Raw genomic sequence first — 6,851 nt, forward strand, 5'->3', positions numbered from 1 at the left:
TTTTCTTTTCGATCTTGCGACTTATCGATTTATCCAATCGACGAACAGACTTCAGTTTTGGGATCGTTGACACGAGGTCTTCGATTTGAGGTATAAATTTTATAGTTTTGGTGATGTTTGAAATTCGTCGATTTTTGGAATAAATCCGATAAATTGTTAAATCATACTGAAATTGAATATTGTTGAATAGTGTATGATTTTAACGAAGTAGAGAAATAAAATCGATTATAAATTCTTATCGTTCATCAATTTAATATTCTAGTGTATTTAATTCACAATACTACCATCAAATACACACTAATTAATTTAACATCAAATAATAGGCTATTTTACAACATCCGTCAAATTGCGAAAACTTTATATCAACGTGTAGCCTATACTTCGCAGACTCCGAATATACAATCAGAAGTAATAACAACTACTAAACAACTCTCCAATCTCACTTCAACGATTAAAATCCCTAATTATAATAAATTGAGAATAATTCAAAACAACAACACAAATGTTGTGAATGAATTATTGTTGGGCTATTTGATGTTGTATATTGAAGATGTTATGATTGTATTGATACAATGATAATAATCTGATAATTGTTGTTGAATTATTTAGATACAACACAAGCCTCGGGATCAAAGAAATAGCCAGATTATATATATACTCGATTATCAGGTACGTATTGACGTACGAGCATATGTTGTTATTGTTTAGTATTGATAAATACTATTGCGTTGAACGATGATAAATAACTGGTATTGGGTAATTTGATATTATATTTGTTGTTGTTTATTATCGTTGATATTGTTGGCTGTCGTTTGTTGGGAGACGTCACGTTGATGTTGTTCGTTCGACGTTATTGCTGTCGCCGGTGTTGAGGTGCGACGTATCGTCGATGTTATTCGTTCAAAGATATTGCTGTCGCGGGAGTAGGGGTGCGACGTATCGTTGATGTTGTTCGTTCGACGATATTGCTATCGCCGGTGTTGGGGTGCGACGTATCGTCGATTTTGTTGTTGCAGTAGTATGGGAGTGATGACGTTGATATCGTTGGTGGTTTGATTGTCCAGAGACAGCAAATGGAGTATTTCTGTTATCATTCCAGTTATATTTTATATTGTTGATAATATAATTGTTATGTATTACGATGATGATTGTTGTGTATGCTCACCATTTGGGGACTGTTTCTGTTGGACAGGTTACAGGACTATGCTGTAAGACATGATAGTGGTGAAGGACTAGGTGTGTCTAGTCAAACAGTCCTATAGTTGATAGTAGATAGAGACAGTATAGTTTATTGTCTTACTTGAGTTGTATGTGTGTATTTATTATACTGTTTCTGCTGCATTGACGTAGATAGTGTGGTGATTGCACTATTTTGTCGTATATGCATTATATTATTACGTCGTTGAAAAGAAAATTTTTATGCATATGACGTCACATGTTGTATGATTACGTGGCGAGGTTTGGGGCGCCACAATATCCAAAATATATATCCATAAATATGTGCTAATTTCAAAAATATGATATTACACTATCAACTTATTTAATTTTCATTTATCTTAAATCTTTATCTTGTATTTTAATTTACTAGTTTCAAAATCATGCATATAAATTTCAAAATACACGTATACATGTGTGTATATATATCCAATATCTCTCTATCTTACTTCTTGAATCTTGCATAATCTTGACATATGTATATATTTATACCAAAATCGAAAATTAGATATATTTATCACTTGAAATTCGAATTTATTAGATAGTTTGTACACAAAGATTTAATTATCGCCTACCATTTTAGATTATCTTGACAATCTTAAAAAAAAATTGATACCTTAGTAACAAAATAAAACTCCTATCGAATTTGAAATTCGCATTGAAGCTGTTTGAAAAATTATTGTGCGAACTAAATTATTTGATCATTAATTTATGGTAGGAATATCGAAATTTTGAATAATAACTTTAATTGACACTCGGGATAGGGAATATAAAACACGTAAGGATTTTCGGCTAATAAACTAGAAATATCTATCATATAAAAACTAAGAGAAACAAGACACAATGGATGATTAATTAAGTGAAATCGAACCTCTATAACTCGTATCTTATTGATTTCTCTATCTTTATTTATCATCTTCTTTGTTTTCTTTATTTATTTTATTTTCAAACTCACAATTTTTTAAATAAAATTAGGATTATTTTAATTACAATGCTTAGTGTGAATACAAATTTTCAATCTTCGAGGGAATGATATATATTCTGCTCATCATATATTAAAATTTGACATTGTGGACGAGAAAAAATCACGCTGTAAAGAGCATTGTAAATGTAAAAAACATGTTTTCGAAAATATGGCAAGGGTGAAAATTACGGAAGAGAATTTATTAATCATGAAATGATTTGCACCATATAATAGAAGACATATTTTGGTTAATTATAGAATTATTTGATAGCCAATAATAACACGATATTCTATGTCAAAATTAAGAGGAGCGCAACATCTATAAATAGGCTCCCAAGACATTCAAAAATCACACTACAAATTTTCGAAAGTTGCAAGCACAACATACACATCTTTTTGATCAAGGTAGAGTTCGAGAATAGGCAAAACACTGCATAGTTTTTTCCAGTTTCAAGCAACAATCTCTACCACGGAATCTGCAAGTGGGCTTATGGTTTTAAAGTATATACGTATGTATTTGAAAATTTGATTAACATGATATATTTTTGAATTTGATATATGTTAGTCATCGTTTTGCTTCGCTTTAATTTTTTACGATGTGATCAATGCATTAAAAACGATGTTTGAAATTTTTTGAATACACTGCTACATTTGCATTTGAAATGACAAAGAAATTTTCGATATTTTATAAGTTTGTTTAAGGTCCCGATGCGGTGAGATTTAATAAATTTTAACATGGTCTCGTCCTTAATTATATTAAAAATTAGGGACTGATAAGTTAATCATAAAAAATAATATGATTTTCAGTTTCATTTATTTCGTTTTGACATGCTTATATTTCGAATCGTATAAATATACATGTACTTTGTTATTCGCCATGATCGATTGGCTCTCACTTACTGAGTATTTCACAAAATATTCACATCTTACTATCCTTTACTAGATCAGAACGAAGAACAACTAGACGATGATGAACAAGATATGTTCTTGGGCTAGTGACCAATCCCAAATTTCTGTCTTAATTTCCATTTTACTTCTTATTTAATCCTCTTTCGTACATTTCATATTTTGTTTTCGTATCATTGTAAATACAATATTTCTTTTATAAAAAATACTGATTTGGTTATATACTATAATACGATGCTTATTATTTCGATGTTAAATTGTTAAACAATGTCAGATGCCAACACGCCTCGATCTCGGGTGACACACACAACAATTGATTATTAAACAATTCATCTATTAATTCATTCAAGTAATCATGATTTTGTTGCATTAGACTTTTATATATCATCTAGTTTAATTAATTTAATTTAATTACAAACTAATATTAATTAAATACATATGATAATATATTGTTATACACACGAATAATGAAAAATATTTATTATTTATCATTAAATATTTTATTTCTTAATCCTTACTGTAACTAAGAAACAATAATTTTGACCTTTGTTTTTTGGACTTGCATTATGAACAACTAATTAAAACGTTCAGTTTTCATCGCCGCCGTTTATGCATGACTAGTTGTAAAAAATAAACGGGATCGTGGTTCTCTTTTTCGCCAACGAAAATATATAAGGAAAAAGCAATTTAGTTTGAAACTGAGAAATAAAATCTCAATATAAGAAATTAACAAGAATAATTTCGCTACAAACTTAATTTATATGGGCAGAATCTGCAGCGACGGTGGCTGGTGAGTGCCGACAAAAATGCAATAGTGGCCCAATTAGGATTGGTAAAAATATAAAAGTTTAACATAAATTGTTAATGGTAACATGGAGTGATTAGTTTTAGATTTAGGTAATCTCCAACTCATTATTTTATTTTAACATAGCACTAAATTCAAAATAACGTAATTTCTGGGCTAAATATATTGTTATCTGATACCTCATAAGAGCCCGGGTCATGAATGACCCGGGATATTAAATGGATAGCCCAAATCAGAGTCAGCAAGCAGGATGAATTTCTCAGAAGTCGGGCAGGGGGATGTTCGGGATGTCTTCTCCTCGGGCTACCATACGTCTGGGCTCTCATGCAAGTTCCTGGGAAGCTTTCTACCCGAGCTACCTCGAGAAGCGCACTTAACTCGAGTGCATCAGTATGAGCTACCTTATGCTTGGTAATCATTACTGTCAGAACTACAGGGGTTTTGCGTGTCCGAGAAGTTATCAGAAGTAAGGTATAGACAGCCATATTACTATAATTAGCATGTGGACACTGAAAACAAGGTAATCATGGGATTTCCTCTTATAAATAACAGGTATACATTTCATTTAAAGGATTCTGAATTTTGTATCTTCGAGCATTCACGTATATTCACTCACATATATAGCTTTTATCTTTCATCTTCAACCTGCTGACTTAAGCATCGGAGTGGTCACGCCGGACACCTCTCCGACGCCCATTCACAAGTTCTCTTCACTGCTTGCAGGTTACATTTGAAGGCATATTACCAGATATCTTTCTTACTCATTTTCCTAAAACACAACTCTTATCAGATCCGGTGGATTGCCCCGGTCCAGCTCGTCCGATTCACTCGGATATCATCATTATCCTATAGCTTTCCTCCAACTTAGCATAGAAAATAGCACTAGGTGGTAGCAAGAAACTGGACACTAAAATAACGTACGATTGGAGATGATCTAATTGAGTGGCCGGATGATAAATCTTCGTTCTAACACCTAACCTACCCACACTGTGCCCAATCCTACAGATGTGTACTAGGCATTCCTAAACATGGGTGCACAATGCATTGATGAATAATGTTTTAGTGGTGGTGCGCAGGAGACATGGGCGGTGGCCACGGTGGCCCTCCGCCGTTTGTTGCATTTGGAAATAACAAACCCCAAGTGGCATTATTTTCTTTTATTTTTTCTGTCACTTTTCTACGTCTTACGTCTTGTTGAAGTGACAATTTAATTTATCCCGTTCCGTTTCAGTTCCTTTTTTTTTTCTTTTCAAATTTAAATTTCTTGAATTTGTTGTTTTATATATGTTTCCTTTTTTCAGTCGCAGCATCTTTGAATTATTATTTGCTTTTTCAGTATATATACAGTTCCCGCGATTGAATATACTGTACTAAATCATTTAACTATAATTTCATGCAAAATTTCAGTTTTGCTCCATTTGAGTGGGTGAGAGTTTCACTTTATCATTAACTTTAATTCCGGCACTGTTCTCCTCTCTTGTAAATTATTTTATTTTGCTTACATATATATTACCATTTTTTACAGATAAAACTGAACTATTTGTAACCAGCGTGGTTGCAATTTATGTGATTTGTAAGCATACTTTTGCATTTCCTAGAAAAAAAATGTTTGTTTCAAAGCTTCTCGCAGTATTGGATTCAATTGGTATATATATATAGAAAAGAAATAATGGGAGAGAAATTAAATATTTTTTAGTCCATTAACTTCTCTGTTTTATGTTTTGGTGAACTCAATATTCAAATGTTGGTTTTGATGCAGTAATTTTGATATTTTTTTATTTTTAGTTATATTTTATTAAAATGCTGACGTTGTACTGGAATTTGTTGACATGACACAAAAAAATATTGATGCGTTCAGTGTCACATCATTAATTGAACCAAAATAAACGAAAATTAAAAGTTAAATTTAATCATCAAGACCAAATTTTGACGAGTTAAGATTATAATAAAAAATGAAATAAGTTAATAGACAGAAAAAGTTATTTTCCCATGCACAAAGAAATATATACATATATTTATACTATATATTAAACCACATTTTTTACTGGTATGAATAAATTATATCAAAATAATATTATTATAATTTATAATACTCTCACTAATTAATAATTTAAAAATCATAATTATTTATGTAGTATAACATGTGCAGGCAGAGGGCATTTAACTTTTAAAGCTGAAACCGTGGTTCGGGGGAAAATGAACATATTTATGGTCACGCCTATGATAGAAAAATAAATAGATAAATCAATTTATTTTGATCATACATTAGGCAATGTAGGTAACTTAGGTTTCCATTTTGGGAATGGGAACAAATTTTTTTTAATATAATTTTTATCATTATATAACAAAGTAGAGCCAATAATGATTCAACTTGATATTATTATTATTATTATAAAATTGTAGGTGTAATAGGTTCCATGTTATGCATATCCAGTTCTAAGTAGGGTTATCTTTTCTCGTGAAATAACTTTTCTCGAATCAATTTGATATATTGTGAAACATCTCATCTATACTTTGTGCATGAACTATCATTTCCCATCATGCAGCCTGATAAGGACAATTAATTGAATTCCCTAATTTTAATTTCCATCAATAATTAATGAAGTTAGATATATAAAATTTTGTGTCTTTGTAAGCCTTTGTGTTTGGGGTTTTTAATGTAAAACTAAAAATGGGATTTTGTGTTTTTCATTATTAAAATTAGTTTGTTTTAGAGAGTGGAAAATTTTTTTCTTTGTAAATTGTCCGATAACTTGTCAAAGTTGAGACTTAGTCCTATAACTTGGTTTTTTTTTTTTGAAAGCAATTTTTCGCCTGAGCCTTGACATTACACCGAAAAATACTGACCTGTCCGGCACCACATCAGTATTTAGGCAAAACAAGACTAAAAACCAATAAAAATCAAAGGTTACTATTCAATTTTTACAATTTAGAGAACGAAAACAGAAAATGTGACAAATC

The 6,851-nt window shown here is 31.0% G+C and overlaps 1 long non-coding RNA gene across 1 annotated transcript; it reads left to right on the top strand.

Annotated features, from left to right (window-relative positions):
* On the top strand, nucleotides 1-1,478 carry LOC140968844 (uncharacterized). The gene is made up of 3 exons (XR_012173844.1): nucleotides 1-90; nucleotides 610-669; nucleotides 1,193-1,478. It is a non-coding gene; the product is annotated as an uncharacterized lncRNA (long non-coding RNA).
* Nucleotides 1,479-6,851: the final 5,373 nt, after the last annotated feature.

Source organism: Primulina huaijiensis, unplaced genomic scaffold, assembly GCF_012295235.1.
Source record: "Primulina huaijiensis isolate GDHJ02 unplaced genomic scaffold, ASM1229523v2 scaffold38059, whole genome shotgun sequence".
NCBI lineage: Eukaryota > Viridiplantae > Streptophyta > Magnoliopsida > Lamiales > Gesneriaceae > Primulina > Primulina huaijiensis.